A 24,936-nucleotide genomic window follows, 5' to 3' on the forward strand; every position below is an offset into this window, starting at 1 on the left:
CTGTTCAGGGAGGAAAGCAGTTCACTGACAAGGTCAGTGAAATTGCTCCTTTCCTGGTGTGTCAACCGCCATTAAGTAGTATGAGGAGGAGGGCGGGACAGCTGTGAGGCGGGAAGCTGGAAACACAACACTGGAAGGGCTGGGGTTGCGGGGGTCGAGCAGGGGCTCGACGCAAAAAAAGTGTGTGAAAGTGAAAAACGGAGGAAAAAGGAGAAAAAGTTAAAAAGATTGCAAAGAAGGCGGGGGAAGAGGCAAAAAGCATAAGAACAGAAGGCAGACCAGCAGCAGAGCAAAGATAATGCCCTACAAGAACAGAAGCCAGACCCGCAGCAGAGCAAAGATAATCCCCCACTAGACCACCAGGGATGATGCGCAGCCATAATCCTGCGGGAGGAGGAGGGCCTCGAACCACCAACCAACAATAGTCAGTGGACCTGCAAGTGTCAGTAGCTAACAGGCACAAGGAGGAAATCAGTCACTGACTACTACTGGTCTCTTTCCGCAATGATAGATCTCACAGGGTATTAATATCTATCAGACCCTTTCTCTTTACCATGTGGGGTGGCCCAGGGCTTAAGCCTTCCTGGGGTCCCCTTGGTAGAGGCAAACCTAATCTGCAGAGAGACTTTAAATTGTGACCTTTGAATGCTTTTCATGCTGATTATTTGGAATCCCATTTACCTGACATTACCTTTATTGTGGGTGATATGTGAGGCACATGCTTCAGAACCTCAATGATCACAGCACCTGTGGCTTGAAGTATACCAGGGACAACCAATAGCATAACCACATGCCATGAATGCAGTAATATCATTTGTCTCACATTTAGATAAAGTAGGTGTAAGGTACACACACAAAAACAGACACATGTCAATTAAAATTCCAAGTAAGTTATGACAATTTAATACCCCCATGTGTAGATTGACAAGTAACTAACTTGCACACATCACATATCCAACCTACATCATAGGGAGAAGTGCAAGCTAAATGATGTTGATACTGGCCAAGCCAAGCTGAAATACTTGCCATACGAAATACCACCCAATGCAATGTCAGGTTCATTTAGATGATTTTATCCACACATATCAATCCATTGAACATTACCCCCTGTCCTGTGTAACTCCAGCACTGGCTCCAATGTTAGATCATATTTACCACTTTATATGGATCAGCAATCAGGGATGAAATAACACACAACTTTAGTCACACATCACAAAGTATCCAGCAACATCAAATTGTCGGAAATGTACTGGCAGGACTAATATGTTCTATAAAAGTAAATGTTTATTTTATAAAAACAATTAGATGAAGTAAACCAAAGGCCAATGGCTAGTCAATTTTCACATTGTCTAGTCCAGCACACTGCTATGCCACTAAACATGCCCATTATGATACTGCCAGGGAACTTCCTCATAAAGGGGCATCCATTGGGCATGTCATGCACCTTGAAGATCTTACTTGGGATGGTGATGTTTGAGTTTGGGAAGGGTGTCCTTGGGTTTGGAAGAAGGGGGTCTTGAAGAGGAAGGGGTGGACTGACATTTAGGAGGGGGCTTGGGGGGTGGAAGGGGTTGCCTGATGTAATGCAGTAGGGCCCTTGGAAGGGGTGGATGGGACTAGACTAGGGGTGGATTTGGAGGTGGAAGTGGTGGGTTTGGGTGTGGCAGTGGTTGGAACCTTTGTGAAAGAGTGGTAGGTGGGTTGGGAGGGCAGAGGGCTAGGTGAAAGTTGAGTCCTCAGCAGGGACCTTGACAAGGGCTTTGAGAATGAGTGGGGTCTTGGAGGTAGAGGGAGTGTCAGTGCCTGAAGTGTTTGGGACTGTTGCCGGTGCAGGTGCATGTGTGTTAGGTGTATGTGCTGCAAGTGTGTGTGTGTCTTGTTTCTCAGGTATCTGTTGGGTATGTGATTTTTTCTGTCTGAGTTTCTTAGGCATGTATAGTGTGAGTGAAGTGTCTGTGGATGCTGCCACAGTGGAAGTGCAGGATGTGAGTGTTGTGACTTCTGATGTGGTGGAGATTGTGAGTGTGGATGTCTGCGTTGCCTTATGGATGTGAAGGTGGTTGTAGTGGTACATGTGGGTGTGAAAGTGTCTGTGCTGGGAGGGGTTTTGGTGGAGGAGGTGTGGTGTGTGCATGCGTGAGTGTTGTCTTGTGTGCTGTATGAAGATATGATGGGGGAGTGGTAGAGGTAAGTGTCGGTAGTGTTGTCAGTGGTGGATGTGGTGTCTGCATTTGGATGCATGTCATTGCTTTTTGTGGGGGGGTGCTTGTAGGTGTGTGTACTGCCTGAGTCTGTATGGGTAGATGCATTGCAATGTGTGCATCTGCTTTGGACAGGTTGGTAATAGGGCATTTGGATAGGTATGAGGCAGGAAGAGAAACACAAGGGAGGCTGGGGTGAGTGAGGAGGCCAGAGCCTGAAAAGATCTTTGTAAGACAGACATGGCATGGTGATGCCTCACAAGTAGGCCACCGTCTGCTTCAGATGGGTGCCTTGCCCCTGGATGACATTCAGGAGTGTAGTCTAAGCCACAGAGATGTGCCTCAGGATGTCAATAGCCTTCTCAGCGCGACGGGAGACAGCAGCAGAGACTGAGGTGCATGGAGAAAAAGAGATGGCTCCCCTCGTATGACTTAGGCGAGCAGGACCTGCAAACTGTTGGGGGAACAACACGGAGGGTGGAGATGGAACTGGGCGTGGCGGACAAGGATGAAGGTGAAACTAATCCTGTGGGGTCCACAACCACTTAAGAGTCTCCACCACAGGATGACTCTGTATATGAAGAACTTGACCTGTGTACTTAGTGGCACTCCCCACTGCCTCCTGGTCTCTGGGCACTTCTCTGTCCAAAGTGTAACATCTGGACACACTGTGACCAGCTGTGCCCCAACAACATTGGCCCCTTTGCTTGCACTGGATGAAGCTGAAATGACATGTAAAACTGGTTTATTGCAAATGCGTTTCCACACCTGACCATCACGTATCAAAAGAAAACATTTATTAAGTGCACATATCACTCCAGCTTCATGGTTCACTATAATCTACCACATTGGCATGATCACATACATGCATGTTACATAACCTGGAAACAGTTGGTCCCAGTTATGTCATAACCACAGACAGCTCCAAATGCATTGATGAACTTGTCTACACACCATCCTTATGTCCATACAAGATAGTTGATCACCTGGTAAAATTAATTTGCAAGCCTGGGTATTGAACTCTGCTCCATTGTGGAGTTTTCCGCACTCAATTTTCCACACTCGGTGCTCCGTGGAGCATGCAGAGTTCTGAAAATATCTGCTCCATGTTAAGTTTGCGATAGAAAGCAAGGAAAATCCAAAGCTAGACCACCTCCAAGCTAGATTTCTCAACATGGGCGGTCGCAGATTTTTTAATTGAGAAAACTGCTGCTCGAGTAGAACATCTACTCTAGCAGCATACATGAGTATTGCCCTCTTGTGTTGCTTATGGTGATGTTTGCATTGATTTTTCAGCATGGGACACACACCCAGCACTAAAAATCATCTCAAATGGTGTGACCTAATAGACACCATCACTAACTGAACTCAGCATAGCACGGCAAATTATTTTGGTCACTTAACGGAGTTTAGCACAGCTGAACTCTGCAAACTACACCCAGGCCTAATACTTTGGCACTTGTAGTATACCTTAGTAAACTGGCGTTACCAAATAGGATGGCTACAAAAATTAAATATCCACAATGTTCACACAAGTGCCTCTTTTCACCAAATGTTCATTTACCCTACAACACATCATGATGTCATGAAGGTCAAGTTAATCAAGTTAAAGAACAATGTACCATCACTATGTCACATGCAAATGCTCATTGCACACTGATGACACTTTTGACTTAAAACTTCTTCATATATCCACTTTCAAAAAAGTCTAAGAAAGCTGTAATGAAGTAGTTTAGCTATCTATCACATGTAGCATAGAAAAGTAGCCTGGAGACATTGAGGGACAAGGTTTTGGGAGATAGATATTGCAAATGCACATAGCATAATACATCTTATAGCCACATGACCATCCCCAATACTGCTTGGTACAGATGATAACAGCATTCATTGATTGCATTCTTACAGGCCGATACACCTCTAAAGGTTGATGTGTGTCAATGAATATCTATGACATGAATATGTGGGATCATTATAGTTCTAATGGATATTTTTCTGTTGATAAATGTAATATTTTGGTTAAGTAAAAAATCATTATTTATTTATATATATTTTAGTTAATATTGTAGGATATATTTTTTGCTGTTTGTTGGTTTAAAGATTGTGTTTTTTGTACTAGTTACTGATTTTTATGACTTGTTTTTACGGTATTTATGTAGACAATATTCTTGAGTTTGCTCTTTTTGACATAGCCTATGGTTACTTATGAGTCATGATATTTTCGCTTCCAAAACTTTTGTTTTTGATCTATATAGGGTTCGATTTTTTTTAAGTTGATATTTTTGTGTACGATATTAGTGACTTTTTAACTAAGTATAGGGACTTGTTATTTTGGAAAAGATGTTAAATGTTCGATTATTCTGTGCGTAGATATTTCTTGTCTTGATATTATGTCAGTGATCCCATAACGAAATCCTCATGTATTTTGTCTAAACCACTAAAGTATTGTAACTGTGTGGATAGACATACTTCTTATAAATATATTCAAAGTCCATTGATACTTGTACTTAAGGGTGTGCGTCTTATTCAGATTTAAGTTTTTCTGTCAGAAACAGTAATACTGGAACAACGCATTAGAGAGAATATTCCGCCCCAACCAATAGACCAGGAAGATTTTTTCAGAAATTAAACATAATGTATGTGATGTAGTATATGATGCTCAAAACTTTTTTTACAGAGTCATAGCCTACTTTTTCCCTGAAAGATATTTATGCAAAGGATGCCTCACTGATAAAAGCACAGATAGAATATACACTGCATGCAGTTTTATTTACAGCTTTTCCAGAGTTCTTTCTTGGTATTGCCTTTTATATTCGATCCCTTGAGCCAAAAGGTGGAATTCTGGGATCTGTAGTTCATTGTTAGTGGCAAGATAAAAATGTAGTTTGAATATTTTTGTACTTCATTTGATTGTATGAATCGCAATGTAAGTCAATTTCTAATCCATGATGTCCTCCCTTTATAACTCTCAGTGTGTATATTACACAATATTCACAATCATTATCATAATTCAGGTCAATTTCTTCTTTTTGTCATTGTGACAAGCCTATAAATGTTTTTAGTAACATATCCCATAGTCTTGTTTGAATCTATTCCTTTGTACCATTTCTCACTTTGTGACCTCTAAGTGGGTATCTTCATCAGTATTACTGTGATATTTATGTTAATAAATGATGGCGTTCTGCTGTTTTACTCCTGTATTTTTCTTCCTTTGTAGTCTCTTCAGTTTTTAGTTAAAAATATCTAATGAATGGCTCACTGTTCCTTCTTGTCTTTTCCATGGTCTTCTCCTCAAACTTGTTTGTGTATTTTCTCATTGTTGTTTAGTCCATACCGTATAAATGTTTGTAACCTGTTTATGTGTTGTGATTGCAGCTGTCTTAGTTTTAAAGTTCTACTTGCACCCCCGTAATTCATGGCAATCATGATAACAATACCCAATCATACTGATGCTAATGCAGAGCTGTTAGAGGAGCAGAATGAAAATAACGTGCAATGTTCCATGAGAATGTTGGAAATCATAACACAATATGTAAAAGAGGATCAGGAAAATATGATATTAGAAATAAAAACATTGACATTTTTTTTAGAACAGTTCACGATAAGGAATTATCAAACAAAACAAAAAATAAATAGAGAAATTACTTAATTGACATGAGAGTGATGTAAAACAATGTAAACAAAGAAGTTAATAAAAGATTAAATGGATTCTGTTGTAGAGGATCATCATTTGCGTGGCTGTCACCCAAATTTTTGCCTCCAATTGCTGAACCCATTTGCTGTCCCTAGGAAGTCTAAATTGTATCTGAAGGGCCTGATTCACAAAGGTAAACTTACAGGTTTGTGTAGGTTGACGATTATTTGGTATTCACAAAGGCTTTTACGAGTAGTATCTTTACAAGTGCAGAGTCTCGGCACGTAAAAAGACCTATCTTATGAACAGGTTGAAATGAAATTGGAAGACACCTCACTTGCCAAAGTATCAAGATGTACCAATATGCAGACGGTAATCACATATTTAACTGTTTAAAGATACCTTCCCTTTACCCAAACCTGGCTGCATGCAAGTGACATTTTCCAGCTAACCCTAGCAAAACTTATCATCATTGCCAACATATTGAGAAAGTTCTAATCACCACTGTTTATATGACAGCATGTTTCTGGAAGGGTCATCCTCCTTAAGTCCCTAGACATTGGCCTGGAGAACCAACTTACACAACATCCTTCATGTGGTTACATTGAACACAATTTCCCTGCAGGTTGCTGTAATTTTCGAGGCCTGTTTTGACACCTTCAAAGCGGAAGTAAACAGTGCACCATCTTAACTAACAGAAAGAAATACTATCTCTGTGGTAGTCTAATAAAGCACAAAGAGACACAACACAGCCAGACACACCTAGACCTGTTTAGACACGTTTAGCACCTATTGTGTGTGTGTGTGTGTGTGTGCGTGCGTGTGCGTGTGTGTGTGTGCATGTGTGCGTGGGTTTGTGTTTATATTTAAATATAAATATACAATATTTTATGTTCGAATATATTTTAAAATAATGTTATCTATTTCCCTTAAATATAGAATATATAGAGTAAAGTAAGTAAATCCTTAACTGATTATAATATATTAAATCAATAAAAAAAAAATCACACCTAACGTAAAAAAAAATATTTCAATTATACATTAATAATTTTTACAAGTGACTTGTACAATTAATTAAAAGTAATGTAGTTATATTTTATCAAAATATAATGTCACACTAAATTTTAAATATTTTTTTTTCTCAAATATTTGATTACAAAATGATAAATGTCACAACCTCAATTATTTTGTAGGGAATTGTGTTTCAGTATTAGTGGTTGGCTGTGTGGTGCATAATTTACTACTGTCTTTTTGGCAGTAGTAACACACTAGTAAATTTGTCTCCACTGCGTTTCAGGGGGTGGAAATGTGTCAGTCTATTCTTTTGACTTACTTTACACTCGGATTTTGTGAATAGCTCAACCTAATAAAGGAATTCAAAAGTGTAAGAGTGAAATTAGACATGTAAATTACTCACAATTTTAAGTTCATTTTGTGAAAAGTCTGTCTGTGTTCACGTACATTGAAGAGCACTAAGGCTAATTGTTGTATCTCTGTGGCACACTGTTGAAGGTATGTGGCTATAAATACTTGTGGGTTCCATAAGTTTGTACTACAGAGCTCACCAAACATGGCATGTGGCATTTTCCCCCTTGCAGTGGAAATATTGAGACTGCAGAAGAGCAGTACCTCAGCACTTCAGAAATACTGTCCCTCTCTGCTAAAACCTATAAATAATGAGGGGAAGTTTTGTAGGCCTTTTGCATCAGACCTTAAATTATAGATGTCGTACATAAATAAAGCCTGTCAACAGTAATCACATTTGTACCTTCAAAATTTCTGAGAACTCGCTCCCGACCCACGGTATATGCCAGACACTACTGAACAAGCAGGGGAGCACTCTCTTATGTCCTGTGCAGCCAACCCATCAAATTGTGCAGAGCAGCTGTTGAAACGGAGACTGTGCTTGATTCGTGTTTTTCTTCAACAGTAAAATTTGACCCATTTTAAACACATCCTTAGACAGACATGAAAGCTATAATTTAGTAAAACTGTTTCGAAGAGCTGTACCTCCGTGCAAGCGTTCTTAAAAAAAAGGTACAAAGGAGAAGATATTGACAGAGCAACCAACAACAGGCGAAACCTTTGATAAAAGTACTTAGCAAAAATCAAATGCAAAAGACAATGTTAGCGTATCCTGCACCTACGGCTATTAACCTTTTTTTTGGAGAAACCTCCCATCTTTGTTCTAATGAGGTCCACGAAATGTCTCCGTGTTTACTGTGGAGGCATTAGGATTTAATGGCATTGTTAGATGAAGGCTTAATTCAAATTGCCCACAGGACGCAAATGTCAGCTTTGACAAAGACGTATTCTTTTGACGTATGCATGCTTAATTTATAATATTTGTTTCGGAATGATAGTGCAGCATATTATTTTACAACAACGACGGATACTATTGTTTGAAGTTTCACTATAAAGATTTCTATCAAGTGGTTAGAAATAAAGAATTCAGAGAGTTTTAATCCTGAAGCATGTCTTCAACAGGATAGGGCATAAGTATCTCATTGAGAAATACGATTTGAAGTGAAAAGTAAGACAGCAGTATATGTGTAGTAGGGATTTGCCACTTACATATGTCAAAGAGACCCAACCTTGTATTGAAGTGAGACATTAGTGCCTTATTCACAAAAGCCAGATATGAGAATTTAAAGTAGTATTCGATTGCTCACATTGCATATAGTGCACCTGTTTGCGCTACTGTATAGTTTTAGATGTGCATGTGTTTGAAATGGGGTTTCTGGCTGGCTAGGATGTACACTTCAGACAGACAGAACCCACCACTCTAGTCAGGGAAAGTAAGTTACACACCAGAGTTAACCCATGCTCACCCACTGTAGCTTGGCACAGAGCAGTCAGGCTTATACCCAGAGGCAAATGTGTAGAGTGTTTGAGCACCACACACTCACCAGTGACACAATGAATACACCACAAAAGAGACATCACACAGTAGTGTATATAAATGTCCTTTGCATTATGCATAAAAATCACATTCGGCCACAAACAAATAAATCACGGTGCTACTAGGCAGTTGTCATAACTCACATAGATCATAACATCATTTTACCACTAGGCAATTGGCATAACATCAGTTAGGTAGTGTAATCAAGTAAATACTGATAGGTTGCGCACAATATAAACATATAATGCCAAAACTCTGCATATCAGCATCACTGTGCACATATAAGGCAAATCATGACATGGTAATGCATAAATTACATCTTCTTCAATATAAGGGCGTGAAATGCAGCACACCAATCATCACTCTTTGCTTTTATTACATAGGGCCCTGCACTCCTCTGCTCCTACCATGCTGTGTAAAGTAATGTATGCCTCAAGTACAGAACACAGCAGTACCTGCGCTCCTACTAGAGGGTATACAGCACTCCTGTCCTCTGTTCCGTAGTCTACAGGGCCATCTGCACTTCAAGTATTGGGAATGCAGTAATTTCCCTGGTGGGATGGCAGGCTCTATGGTGGACTCTCCCCAGAATGCCCTTACATTCACCCGGGCTCCCAAGGGAGTCTTTGGATTACCCCACCTGCAGGGAGCATACTCAGAGTTGCTGGGACTCTCCGGTCTAGAAGTCAGCCAAACACGGAGTGGAGCGCAGCCCAGAAGCACAGGGACCACCTACCCGGTGAGGCCCCGAGTGAAGTCTCTGACAGAGTTGGCCCTCCACAGTGGTGCGGGAACTGCGGGGAGTCTCTCGGCTCAGCCGAGTGCAGCTGAGGCAGCATAGATGTCACCGAGGGCTTCGGCAGCCTCCTTGCCGCAGTAATGGGTAGGGGAGGGGCTGCAGCACTTGGGTGCAAGGACGAGAGAAATTTCCACAGCAATGCGTGCCGCAGGTCTGACAAGACCACTTGGATCTAAGGCCCTGTTCTCAGGAAGCCTTCTGGTCACGGTTTGTCCACTGGCAATGCACTAGTACTCCTAGGTGCAGTGGGGATGGTGAGGGAAAGGTAAATAAACAGATGCAAATAACGGGATGCAAGAGAATGAGGGACCTGCATCGTAAAAGTCTGGTGTTCCCCCTTTCAGTCCTCACAGCCGAATCACAGAGGCAGGAAGCAGGAGAGTGAGCCCCCTGAGCACCCGCTCCTCACCGAAGATCAGAAAGGCCCACGCCAAAACCAGGAGCTGGAGCCCATGTCAGATGAGCACCTGAGACCTTGCAAAAGAAAGGGGGCACACCAACAAGCCCCTGGAGTCATTCTGGGATGTAGTCCTTGTGGTCTCTGACGGGGCAGAGGTCAACACGCAGCAGAGCAGCACAACAAGGCAGGAAACCAGTCCCTTAGAACAGTTAGGTTCAGCAGAGTGCTGGAGTAGACGCTGCTGCGCTAGGTGGATTGCCAGACTTCCTTGCAGGTCCAGTTGTGTACTCAAAAAGTGCTCCCCCTCATGTAGGGTACTTATCCTCTGGTGCCTTGCTTCTAGAAGGTGGGAGAATGTTCTAGCAAGATCTGGTAAGTCTTAGGAGTTTCTCTCTACTCTTGCACTACCTTCAGACATCAGCAGTAGGTAAACGAGCCCTTTGTATGATGGCAGGACAGAGCCTACTTAAATGTAAAGTGTCAACATTTCTCAATCTCCTAGCCCAGGAAGACTTTTCAACATGCAGATGAATGCAGATGCAACTCTGTTACACCCAGCTGTTCCTGTGTGATGGCTGTCTGGAAGGTATGCATAAGCTGAGGTATCACTTTGCCCTAGATGTGTTATTGAAGTCAGGCTGCAAAGCACATAACAGTTATGAGCACAGAGAAATGCCCACTTTCTAAAAGTGGCATTTCTAAAATAGTAGTAAAAAAATCCACCAACACCAGTAAGCATGATTTTTCACTACCATTCTAAACATACCAAACATGATAGTGCTATTCCTTTCAGATTAGGAATTACCACTGAATGATATATCAGAGAATTCCCAATGCAAATCTATGAGAGGAGCAGGCCTCACAGCAATGAGAAACCAAAAATGCTGCTTGTCACTACTAACCCTGAGCAATGAACTCCGCTCTTCTGCCGGAGTTTGCGGAGATTTGTTAACTACGCATTCCATTAAAACCACGGAATTCAAACAAAAACTCCGCTCCACGTAGCGGAGTCAGCTACTATCTGCACACACAAATGCTTTGATAAAGCAACTTTACATGCTAAAAAGCATATAACAAATTCACAAAAGTGAACTTTGAAAATGAAAATTATCAGGCAATGAGACAGGTGAGGATTTTGGGGTCCCCCTTACCTAGGGGGAGGACCAAGCAGATGCATTGAACACAAAGAGCATATCATGCTGAACAATTCAGTGGTGGTCCCATCCTCTTATTCACTGCCCACTGCTAATCTCGTCCCATAATGCTTTGCAGGGCCTTTGGTTGGGATTGTATTTTTGCCCATAACCGTGCTTGGGTTGGTTCTAAGAGGATGGGACCACCACCGAATCGTTCAGCAAGATGTGCTCTTTGTTTTCAATGCATCTGCTTGATTCTCCCCTGGCTTAGGAAGGATCCCAAAATCATCACCTCTTTCACTGCTTGCTAAATTTTCATTTTCACTTTTGTGAAATGACTATATGCATTTAAGGATGTAAAGACAGAGATACTTGATATTTTACCAAAAGTATATGAGGTTTCAGTTTTATTAATTGGGAATCCGACGGAATGGAGCAAAGTTGTGGAATTCACGGCGTTTTGGTTCAATTTCATGGAATTCCATGTAGTAGTACTCCGCCAATTACGCCCACCCTTAGTCACTACCAGGATACGACACACAACAAATGCCCATATCCAACCTTCTACCTACACAGCACCCTACCCATAGAGCTAGCTAGGGCCTTCCTTAGGGGTGACTTACATGTATTAAAAGTGGAGTTTTAGACGTGGCAAATATTTAATATGCCACGTCACTGCGACAGTAAACTGTGCAGGCAGGCCCTTCAGTGGCAGAGGCCTGAGACAGATTTGAAAGCCTACTTCCTTAGGTGGCTCAAGCAGCCCTCCAGGCCCATTAGTAGCATTTAGTTTACAGGCCCTGGATGCATGGGATACCACTGTATAAAGAACTTACCGGTAAATTAAATATGCCAAACAGGTGTACCCAATTTATCAAGTTTACAAGAGAGAGCACATGCACTTTAGCACTGATTAGCAGTGGTAAAGTGCCCAGAGTGAGAAAACTAAAAAAAACAGGTCATAAACAAAATGTAGGAGGAAGTCAAAAAGTTTAGGGATAACCCTGCAAAAAGGGTTAGGTCCAACAGCATGCCAGGTGGATACAGGTTTAATGTATGCCCTTACAGTTAATGTGCTTCCTCCAGTATAGCTGCAACACAGCAGCGCTGGGCAAACATAATATTGAAACACAAAACTGGCACTTGAAGCAGCCGTTCAACCTATCAGTCTGCATGTGGCAACCCTCCATGCTTTTCAAAGGGGGGGTTGGGATCTCCTGGAAGGTGGTGACTGCACCTGCCAGAGGGGCCATGGGTCCCCCTTTCACTCCTTTCAAGTGTTGCTCTCAGGGGGCCAACTGACTTTGTGGCAGCTATTTGAGGCACCCAGCTAGTTCACTCTCTGGCAGTACCTTTGCCTTTGCATACACATCTGTAATACAGCGCGGGCACAGAGGCAAATAGTGTCATTATTTACATACAGCCACACCCACATGCAAATGAGAGCCCCTTGAGTTCACACCAGCAGCCTTGTACAACCAGTGCGATCTGTACTACAGAAGGGTTGCACAAGTGTCTGTGGCACCTTTTATAATAACAGAGTGCCCCGGTGCGAAGAAAGTAGGTGCAAATAACATTTGTCAACCTGTATTGCTTGGTCTACACTTACTACAGTTTAGTAGCTACATAATTTAATTAATACACGTGACTAGAAATGTCAGAAATTGACTCTAATAAGGAATTTGGAGGCCGACTTTTATAAAGAAATTGCAGGCTCTCATGTATTAAAGTGCAAAGTAAAAGTAAAGCACCAATCTAAACTCACTATTTTCAGTTGACCAGGACCTAGGCACAAGTTCAAGTCAACTAATGTGGAGTGGGGGGTCAGAAAAACTAAACAGGTCTTCCCGCTTAAAGTTTTAACCTCATGACTTAGGGCTGGATTACAATTACAGAGGTCCCAAGACTGCTGTACCCACAGTCTGACTGTCACGAAAATGATGGTCAGACCACTGCAAGACTGCTGCCACCATCAGGATCTTTGATCACACAGTGGCTGCTGAGGGGTAAGCAGTGATCAATGGCGGGTGTGCCAATGCTGGCACCGTTGTGCTGATCACGATCTGACTTTCTGCCAACCTTTTCCTTGCAGGGACACTGCGAGGAAAAGGCCACTGGAAAGGCAGTGATGGGGCCCCACACAGATCCCCAAACAGGACCTCATGTCGATTTTGCCCCCTATGCATGTGCACTGTCCCATTCAGTGCGCTGTGTGCTATGCACAACATGGAGCATGGTACATAGTGCACCGACGTACAAGTGGTGGTGCCATGTGGTGGCACGTGCTACACGCTTTCTTTGAACTGAAGCATGCCACTGCCGTTGCCTGCTGCCTCAACACCACACGCCCAGTGGTAAAATCATAATGCAGCAGTCTGGATGCTGCCGGCTTGGCGGCGTTCTCCTGACCGTTGCAACTGCGGTCCGAGGGTCAGACTGACTAAGTTCAAATCTGGTCCTTAAGCCACTTTTTGGAATTCAAATTCCTCTAGAAGAGCATAATGAAAGTTTCTGTCTGAATAAATCCACCCGAAGCTCGAAACCTTTATAATTAGGGTCCACCAAAGTCTTTTGGAAAGCAAAAATCATTGAATGGGACCAGCCTGATTTTCGTGCCTGCCAAGTGAATGCCTTGAGGGAATAGCCTTTTCTGGTTGTTATGGTTCCTCCAAAGGTCTCTTTCCATTTTTTTGTTGTAGCGTCTCTTGGTCACTTCCTAGGAACCCATGACTTCAGGGACCACAATTAGGTGCCAGGAAAGACTTCATCAGAGGCTGCTAGCAAAGTCATTTCCAGGTCCAGTTGTTACTGGTCAACTGGGCACTATAGGAAAAAGGCCTCTTTCAGTTTTTGATGTCTCTATAGCCAGACAATAGGTCAACCAACTGACCCTTAAACTTCACTTCTTGGTCCCAGGTAATTGTGAGTGTGAGTTCCTCCCTTCAAGTTTCCAAACAGGTCACAGACAGCAGACTTTTTCAAATTCCATTACTCCACAGGTCCAGATATGTGAGGAAGATCTAGGGTTGAAGAGCCACTTGTGTTCAATTGAATATCCATTGAGTAAGGGTGACTCATGAACACTCCCTGACCAATAGGAAAAAAAAATCCACTTTGCCAACACATCCTGTTTGCTTCATCTAAAACTATCACAGAGTGAATTAGTCTCAGGAAGTTCAGATTGTCCTTATAACTAAAGTATAAAAGTACAATTCTCCCCTGTTCCTTTTTATGATAGTGAATTTCATGGATACTTCTAAACTGCCCAGTTTGGGATAAGCTGGGTCATATTCCACCCTGAAGCCATCTTGCCAAGCATACTCCATTTACTGTGTTATAAGAGCAGTATTTCACATCTCATCAACGCGGCACAGACAGGCCAGCTGCAGGCAAGTCAATGCTAATTAGCCTGTAGAGGCTTCAGGCAGGGAAAGTATAAGTTAAAAAGTCACTTTTCCTGTAAATATACACAAATCAAGTGTCCCCATTGAACTGGAGTTTTAATCAATATTAAAAACAGTGGTTAAACCATCTCTATAGCTTAATCTACCTGTACTTTAGCATATTTCATCTTAGAACAGTCTGAAACTAACTGTGAAAATAGCTTTTAGGGCTAGTCACTGTAGAAATATGCAAACATTACATTCTTTCAAGTTCCAAATTTGGATATCAGACACCCTACGTTATGGGTGAGAAAGGCCAACTTGTCTGCAGGTTTAAAAGCTGCATGAGTCATGCTACACATGTTGGCCTGAAGCCATGTTTTTCTTGTCAGCATAGAGAATTGCTCAAGAGAAGCATCATTTCATATGTGACTCAGATCTACAGAGCCAATGAAAAAAAAAGGTCTCCCACGATTTTTAAATCTGACTCCCAGGGCGCAGGAGATAGCCACCTCCCCAAATCGGTTAGAGTCCCTGGGGGCCCCATACCCTGGGGCTGACTTTGCAATTTAGGGAAGGGCAACAGGCAGCCTCTCTACATGAGTCTTTTAGAAGCCTAGGGGACCCCATTTCTCAAAGCAGAGTATTGCATTTTGGAGAAGGGGCACCTGCTGCACTTCCCCGTGCTATTTGCCAACCCAAGGGATCCCATCTTTCAGGCCCGATGACTGGTGCGATGTCCTGGGACTCCATTCCCCGGGACACTGTTGTGTTCCCAACCCGGGAGGGTGTGGGCAGGGAATATAAACTCTATTCCCTGCACACACTCTCCTGTTTAGGAACACAGCGTTTCTCCTGCTTGGGCAGGAGCAGAGAAAGATGTTGCTCCCATCCAGCCTTGAGCAAAGGAAAGAAATCAGCTCTCTACAACCCATAAAGGGTGCTGGCTGGGGGCTGCCAGGGGGCACAGGGGCATTTGGGCTCCATCTGTGGCCAGTAGTGGCACTCATTTATTTTTCACCATTCCATGCATGAAACACCCCACAATGCCCTTGGGCATTTTTTAATGAGATATTTTCTTGTTGGAGTTACCCTTAGAAGTGACAGAGGCACCATCAACTATGTTTTAATGTAGTGGGGGCCACAGGTAGTGCTGCAGCCCCCAATAACATTAAAAATACATAGCAAGGTTCCAGGGTCATTGAATCCATGATCCCAGGAGAACTTGCCAATTATCTAAACAGGAGCTGTATGCTCTTCTACTGGAGTGCAGGGACCCCTTGTGTTGGGTTCCAGGGCTGCATGTTAAGGCCTGAAAAGTTTTCATAAAAAAGACTCAAAGACATATGAATTTATAAAATATTCATTTGATTACAGTTATTGGTGACTTAATTGATAAAACAATAAGTCTGCTTATATATGTTAATGTGTTAACCCCTTGATTAATCCAATAAGCCTACTTTTTATATTTTGGTGTTCTGTCCCTTTGTCAAAGTCAGTAAGTATGCCATATTAAAAATGACACCCTTAATATTTTTACATCACACGGACAGGCAGCTGTCCATGCCTGTAGGGGGTTGGGCACCAGCTGGGAGATTGGTGCCAGCATGGGGTTGGGCACAGGGCCTGGCCCAACACCACAAATCTCATGGCCAAAGACCAAGGTGCCGATCACGATCCGGTAAAAACCGGGTACGAACCGTCGGACGGAGCATAATCTCCGTCCGACGCGTACCCGGTCGTCAATTTTTACAAACAAGGAATCACGATTCGCACGGGTACACCATTACCGTACGAATCGTAAAAAAGCCCGACCGAACAAAAAAACACCTACCAATGCGATCCGGGAAAGCGCCGACCTGACGTCGGGACGCTCGCAGCCAGCCATTCACGACCCAGGAATCACGATTCGCACCGACGTCACCCCGCGCGGTGAATATTTTGCGGCAGCCAAAAACTGCCGGGAAATCAGGACGACGCGAACAAGGACCACCAGTACGCGACGGACAGACGACGACGCGAACAAGGAGGACCAGTACGTGACGGACACACAGGACGACGCCACCAAGGAGGACCCGTACGCGACAGGACGACGCGATCAAGGAGGACCCGTACGCGACAGGACGACGCGAGCAAGGAGTACCAGTACGCGACGGACAGACATGGACCCGAACCTACGAGTCATCCCTGCCCTCATAGCAGTCCACCTCCTCTACAGGTTACGACGCAGACGCCGCAGAAGGTCAGAATAACTAAGGGAGGGGGGAAAGTGGGGTGGGGTGGGGGTGGCAGGACCAGGGCAGGCCACAAAACAACCACATAGGTCACACACCACACATGGCCTGGACATACCTGACTCCCATGCCCTGGTCACCACGAGGGGGTGGGGGCGTGTCCTGATAAGCCAGCGACCGCCACAATGGAAGTCCGTCACCACGCGAACCGGCAACACAACCAGACAGGTACGTCCCGTACCCACGCCTGAAGAGCGTGGGTACGAGTCGGACCACGCCCACACACGTCACCCCAACAATGGCGGGACGGATCGCACCCACGTGGCAAAGGCCTGGGTACGGGCCGCACAAACATCACATAGCGTGGGGACGGATATGTACGGACCCTACCCCCACCCCGTATGCAAGGAGCGTACCCCCCACCCCAACAGTGAAAGTACGACCCGTACCCCCACCCGCGTATGCATGGAGCGCACCCCCCATGCCAACAGTGTAAGTACGACTCGAACCCTCACCCGCGTATGCAAGGAGCGTACCCCCCACCCCAACAGTGAAAGTACGACCCGTACCCCCACCCGCATATGCATGGAGCGCACACCCCATGCCAACAGTGTAAGTACGACTCGAACCCTCACCCGCGTATGCAAGGAGCGTACCCCCCAGCCCAACAGTGTAAGTACGACCCGTACCCCCACCCGCGTATGCATGGAGCGTACCCCCCACCCCAACAGTGTAAGTACGACTCGAACCCTCACCCGCGTATGCAAGGAGCGTACCCCCCAGCCCAACAGTGTAAGTACGACCTGTACCCCCACCCGCGTATGCATGGAGCGTACCCCCCACCCCAACAGTGTAAGTACGACCCGTACCCCCACCCGCGTATGCAAGGAGCGTACCCCCCAGCCCAACAGTGTAAGTACGACCCGTACCCCCACCCGCGTAAGCAAGGAGCCTACCCCCCGGCCCAACAGTGTAAGTACGACCCGTACCCCCACCCGCGTATGCATGGAGCGTACCCCCCACCCCAACAGTGTAAGTACGACCCGTACCCCCACCCGCATATGCATGGAGCGTACCCCCCATGCCAACAGTGTAAGTACAACCCGTACCCCCACCCGCGTATGCATGGAGCGTACCCCCCACCCCAACAGTGTAAGTACGACCCGTACCCCCACCCGCGTATGCAAGGAGCGTACCCCCAGCCCAACAGTGCAAGTACGACCCGTACCCCCACCCGCGTATGCATGGAGCGTACCCCCCAGCCCAACAGTGTAAGTACGACCCGTACCCCCACCCGCGTATGCAAGGAGCGTACCCCCCAGCCCAACAGTGTAAGTACGACCCGTACCCCCACCCGCGTATGCAAGGAGCGTACCCCCCGGCCCAACAGTGTAAGTTCGACCCGTACCCTCACCCGCGTATGCATGGAGCGTACCCCCACCACACCAGTGTAAGTAGACTCGTACCCTCACCTCGAATGCATTGAGCGTACCCCCACCGTGTATGTTCCAAGCGTACATATCCTGAAATCGGAGGTGTGTGTGCAGAGTCCACCCAGCCCTGAGACAGGAGGGGTGGGTGCCTATCACTCCCAGCATTGCCCTGAGACAGGAGGGGTGGGTGTGGAGTCCTCCCAGCAGTGCCCTGAGACAGGAGGGGTGGGTGCAGAGTCCTCCCAGCAGTGCCCTGAGACAGGAGGGATGGGTGCCTATCACTCCCAGCAGTGCCCTGAGACAGGAGGGGTGTGTGCAGAGTCCTCCCAGCAGTGCCCTGAGACAGGAGGGGTGGGTGCAGAGTCCTCCCAGCAGTGCCCTGAGACAGGAGGGGTGGGTGCAGAGTCCTCCCAGCAGTGCCCTGAGACAGGAGGGGTGGGGGCCTATCACTCACAGCAGTGCCCTGAGACAGGAGGGGTGGGTGTGGAGTCCTCCCAGCAGTGCCCTGAGACAGGAGGGGTGGGTGCAGAGTCCTCCCAGCAGTGCCCTGAGATAGGAGGGGTGGGTGCAGAGTCCTCCCAGCAGTGCCCTGAGACAGGAGGGGTGGGGGCCTATCACTCACAGCAGTGCCCTGAGACAGGAGGGGTGGGTGTGGAGTCCTCCCAGCAGTGCCCTGAGACAGGAGGGGTGGGTGTGGAGTCCTCCCAGCAGTGCCCTGAGACAGGAGGGGTGGGTGCAGAGTCCTCCCAGCAGTGCCCTGAGACAGGAGGGATGGGTGCCTATCACTCCCAGCAGTGCCCTGAGACAGGAGGGGTGTGTGCAGAGTCCTCCCAGCAGTGCCCTGAGACAGGAGGGGTGGGTGCAGAGTCCTCCCAGCAGTGCCCTGAGACAGGAGGGGTGGGTGCAGAGTCCTCCCAGCAGTGCCCTGAGACAGGAGGGGTGGGGGCCTATCACTCACAGCAGTGCCCTGAGACAGGAGGGGTGGGTGTGGAGTCCTCCCAGCAGTGCCCTGAGACAGGAGGGGTGGGTGTGGAGTCCTCCCAGCAGTGCCCTGAGACAGGAGGGATGGGTGCCTATCACTCCCAGCAGTGCCCTGAGACAGGAGGGGTGGGTGCAGAGTCCTCCCAGCAGTGCCCTGAGACAGGAGGGGTGGGTGCAGAGTCCTCCCAGCAGTGCCCTGAGACAGGAGGGGTGGGGGCCTATCACTCACAGCAGTGCCCTGAGACAGGAGGGGTGGGTGTGGAGTCCTCCCAGCAGTGCCCTGAGACAGGAGGGGTGGGTGTGGAGTCCTCCCAGCAGTGCCCTGAGACAGGAGGGGTGGGTGCAGAGTCCTCCCAGCAGTGCCCTGAGACAGGAGGGATGGGTGCCTATCACTCCCAGCAGTGCCCTGAGACAGGAGGGGTGTGTGCAGAGTCCTCCCAGCAGTGCCCTGAGACAGGAGGGGTGGGTGCAGAGTCCTCCCAGCAGTGCCCTGAGACAGGAGGGGTGGGTGCAGAGTCCTCCCAGCAGTGCCCTGAGACAGGAGGGGTGGGGGCCTATCACTCACAGCAGTGCCCTGAGACAGGAGGGGTGGGTGTGGAGTCCTTCCAGCAGTGCCCTGAGACAGGAGGGGTGGGTGTGGAGTCCTCCCAGCAGTGCCCTGAGACAGGAGGGATGGGTGCCTATCACTCCCAGCAGTGCCCTGAGACAGGAGGGGTGGGTGCAGAGTCCTCCCAGCAGTGCCCTGAGACAGGAGGGGTGGATGCAGAGTCCTCCCAGCAGTGCCCTGAGACAGGAGGGGTGGGGGCCTATCACTCACAGCAGTGCCCTGAGACAGGAGGGGTGGGTGTGGAGTCCTCCCAGCAGTGCCCTGAGACAGGAGGGGTGGGTGTGGAGTCCTCCCAGCAGTGCCCTGAGACAGGAGGGGTGGGTGCCTATCACTCCCAGCAGTGCCCTGAGACAGGAGGGGTGTGTGCAGAGTCCTCCCAGCAGTGCCCTGAGACAGGAGGGGTGGGTGCAGAGTCCTCCCAGCAGTGCCCTGAGACAGGAGGGGTGTGTGCAGAGTCTTCCCAGCAGTGCCCTGAGACAGGAGGGGTGGGGGCCTATCACTCACAGCAGTGCCCTGAGACAGGAGGGGTGGGTGTGGAGTCCTCCCAGCAGTGCCCTGAGACAGGAGGGGTGTAACACATGTGTGTGAGGCCAGAATTATCCACATGCATACTGGCTACAAGGGAACATGTCCCCATGAACTCATGTCAACAGACTCCACACACAAGTACAGTGATCACCAAGGATGCCACGATTGTTGCAGGTGGAGACATGGCCCTGCATGCATGGCCAAAGTAGAAGGGCTCCGTCACACACACAGCTCATGTAGACACAGCTCTGCGCTAAACATTGGGAACACCCTGCAGGGAAGAAAGCTGGGTCCACAGAGGAAGGAATACACCCTGGGACAAGTGCACCATGCAGTAACTGCTTACATGAACAAAGAAAGTTAGCCAACACCTTGTGATGGCACACAGATCACAGGGTCCCACCAATGAGCAGTACACTACTACATATCCCACACACCCAAACCCTTACACACCACCCAAAACCATGTAGCAGCCCCACCAACACCAATACCAGCATAGCAGTAGTGTGATAATGAAAACAAAATTAAGCTTTATTCAGCATGAGCACAATGTCCGTGGATCGCAGGCAGTACAATCTTCACAAAGCCCATAGGGCAGTCAATGATTCTCAGCTGGATGGGGGACACAGTGGCATGCGTGTCCCCTACCTTGCCTGCACAGTCAAATGGCATCGTCTTCCACACTGGTGAGGGCATCAGGGGGGGGGGAAGCAACAGGCACCGCAGGGACATCAGGGCAAAGGGGCGGCGTTGTGGGTGCAGGGATGGAGGACTCCACCACAGGGGGTGGGTCAGTGCCAAAGGCGGAGGCCAGGATGGCACTACACACCTTTGCAAGGTCCTCCAGGGAGTCCCCTGCACCCGAAGGGACCTCAGGCCCCAAGGAGGGGGGGGGGTCAGAGGGATGGGTCGCAGCGCCACCGGGGGAGGGTGGAGACAGGGGGGGAGACTCAACCACCCTGACCGGGGACCTCCTTGACCGCTTGCGTGGTGGTGTAACTGTGGGGCTCAGGGACAGAGCGGCCATGAAGGAGTCCTTGGGGGAGATGTGGCCAGGAGAGCTGAGGGGAGGGGATTTGGAGGGAGTGGACTGGGTGGAATGCGGACTCCCACTATGGCTGCGTGTCACACGTTTGCCCCCCGACCCAGTGGGTGTGCCTACCTCACCCTGTGTGTGCGTGTCAGGAGGAGTGCGGTGGACCTTCCCTGCTGGTGTGGTGCCCGTGTCCGTTGATGTGGGTGCATGCCGACGTCTGGGTGTACGTGGGACAGGCTTGGGAGTGGGAAGTGTGGATGGGGCAGGGGTAGGTGGGGGGAGGTCGCGCTGCAGGAGACCCACTGCTGCAGTCAGTGTGGAGTCTATGGACCTCAGCAAGTTGCGTTGGTCAGCCTGCGATGAATGAATGCCCTCCAAGAAAGCCTCGATGTTGGTGAGGGTTTTGCCGTGGGCATGGAGGACATTAAGGATCGCAGCCTGACCAACCTGCAGTTGCCGCTGGATGTCCACAGACTCTGCATTGGCGGCAGCAGTGGAGACAGGGGCAGGGGGTGCGGTGCCTGGCAGGAAGGAGACATGCTGTGACCGGGCACGCTGGGAAGGGACACGAGCAAGTGGGAGGCGGCTGGTGGAAACTGAGGGGGCGGTGCGAGGTGTTGTTCCGCTGTCAGCTGCTGGTGCAGCCTCCGCCCACTCGGAGACATCCTCCTCGGACCTGTCAGCTTCGTAGTCTGATGTGCCAGTCGACAGGTCCTCGGCCACACTCTCCTCCGCCTCTGTCCCACTCGATGTGCCAGACCCGATGTCACGGCTGGCACTGGTGCTCGGTCCCTCCGCCTGGTCTGTGTCCATGTCTCCCTCTGTGTCCCCCGACGATGCTGTGGGCAGGGTGGAGAGACAGAAATTAATCAGACACCTGTACACATCTGTCACATGAGTCCAATCTACATAGGTAACATTGCATGGCCTGAAAAGGAAGATCCCTAACATCTACTGAACAGGGTACCGATGTAGGACATGAAACACACAGTTGGTTGAGCCACCATGCCACTGAAATACCATGGAGAGCATGAGACAATAGCTAAACACAGGAAACGGAGTCTGACATTGCACCCAGGCCCTGGGGACAATCCAGCACTGCATCTGCACCACACAGCGTTGGCGAAAATACCGATGACCAGGGAGCATATCCATGAACTTGAGACACATGCTGCATAGGTAATGCTGAAAACATGCACAACATGACTCGGTCACTGCACCTTGCGTGTGTGTCCAGACACATCACACACTGCCCAGACCCAGCAAGTGGAAATCAGGAGTTAACACATAGGCATTGCCCGCCCCAACAAGACCCTACACGAGGCAAATTGTTGAGACACAGGTGGCACCAACATCTCATAGTCTGGGTGATACACACAGGGGCAGGCAAAAAGCAAGATTGGACGCCAAACAGCCAAGGTGCGCCTGTACAAATAATGAGGTACCAGTGCCCATCCTCAGATGAGTATAAAAAGACACACAGGCACTGGCAACTGTGAGTATGAAGAAGGACAATCAGGTCAGGCTGCACAGTGGACACCTGTACAAAATAGCACGTCTATATACATGGTGACAGGGGACAATGGCACAGAGCACAACCTACGCTGTAGACACTGAGATTGGCCACGTTTATGATGACACATACACCACTGAGGAAAAGGTGCCCCAGGGGACAGTAGTGGGCACGCAACTACATGCTACTGAATGGTAATGACTGCAACACACGTCACCATCCCTGCACTATGTGTATCGCACACTCATGCACATCATGTCACAGGCCACTACATAGGACATGCGCGCTGTAAGGCATGACACGTGAGAGACCAACTCCCATGTCTGGAGTCAGCATCAGTGGCAACTGACATGGAACCCACATGCAGTGAACTTGACAGTGCACAGGCAAGGTCCCACAACCTGTTACACACCACCCCCACACATGATGCTAGAGTCATTGTTCTCGTGGACAAAGCGCCAGCCTACATTACCTTGTGAAGGAGTGACTACACACAGACCAGGGAACACATTGCAAGGAGGGGAAGGGTGGCAGGGGCACAGCGCTATACTGGGGCAAACAGGATCTGCACAGCACCTTTAAACCCTGGCAGTGAATTCATGCTACAGTGCCCTTACAAATGCCGGTGACACACAACAAACACACATGTACCTACCCCCTTCCGGCTGCTGCATCGCCTGTAAGCGCGTCTCCAGGTCTGGAAAGACCACCGGCAGCACACGCTTGTGGAGGTGGCTCAGACGGCGGCGGCCGCGGTTCTTGTGGCTCTCAGGTGAGTCCCCCAGCAGGAGCCGTGCAATCCTCCGCGTCCAGCACCGGATATCCTGCCAGCGTTTCCTCACCTGGGGCAGGCTCCGCCTCCGACCATCCACACCCCTCACGGCACTGACGGCGGTCAGCCAGATCTGCTCCTTGGCAGTGGCGCCTACCTGTGAGGAGGAACAAGTGACACCACATCAATACACCAGCCACATGTCACAGAGAGACATATGGGTACAAATTAGCTGGTAACAACAAGGCATGTCATGCAGCCAACGCATTGCACCTTTGTCATAGGGACATCATCCCCTGGTGAGGGCAAAAGCAGTACGTGCCACAGTGGGTACACAGGTGGAATGATGGCAATGTCACAATCAATGATCAAGGCTCACACTGTGCATCACACCCACCCCTCCTGTCTCAGGGCACTGCTGTGAGTGATAGGCCCCCACCCCTCCTGTCTCAGGGCACTGCTGTGAGTGATAGGCCCCCACCCCTCCTGTCTCAGGGCACTGCTGGGAGGACTCTGCACACACCCCTCCTGTCTCAGGGCACTGCTGGGAGACATCAGGCACCCCCCCCCCCCGGGACCCCCCCGACAGTACATGGCATGTGTGTTACACCTGGACGCAATGGCAGAAGTCACAGTCACAACATAGGGACAGTCTGTGGCAGTGGCCTATGCACTCACCTGATACCCTGGTCGCCCATACAGCATGGAGTACTGTGGGAGGATCACATCCAGCAGAGCTATGTTCTCCTCCAGGGTGAATGGCTGTGTCCTCTCCACAGCCCTTGACATGGTTCCAGGGAATCAGTAGCAGCAGCTGGGTCGACGAATGCAAAGATGTGCAGGCAAGTGCTCCCTCATGGGACCTTGCTGCCTTATATGTGCCCTTCTGCCCAGTCTCATGCACAGGAGTACAGAGTGATTGGTCACTCACATTTGCATCCTATGTTTCCACCAATCCCTTCAAACCTAGCAGTCTGTGGGTTCTCTATCGGTTTCATTCTCCTGCATGATGTCAGCCCCACAAACACATTGCAACAAAGTAGAAGAATTCCAACTGACTTCTGCTGTGCACCTTCCAGAACAATTTCGAAATTTTAACTTGGTCTCCATGACAACCAGCATGCATGTAGGCCTTAATACTTGTCCCCTATGTAATTTGGAGCATCACACACAGGTACGGTGCGTTTCGGGGCCCTAGGGCACCCCAAATGCATGGCAACGGCCCGTACATGCATGCCTACGTTCACTATCACTATGGGTCTGCACGCGTATGCGTACTCGTAGTGGTACGGACCGTACACACGCATGTACGCTCACTATCACTATCGGTCTGCACGCGTATGCGTACCCGTAGTGGTACGGACCGTACATACGCATGTA

This window comes from Triturus cristatus, chromosome 5_2 (assembly GCF_964204655.1).
Source record: "Triturus cristatus chromosome 5_2, aTriCri1.1, whole genome shotgun sequence".
In the NCBI taxonomy this organism is placed as follows: domain Eukaryota; kingdom Metazoa; phylum Chordata; class Amphibia; order Caudata; family Salamandridae; genus Triturus; species Triturus cristatus.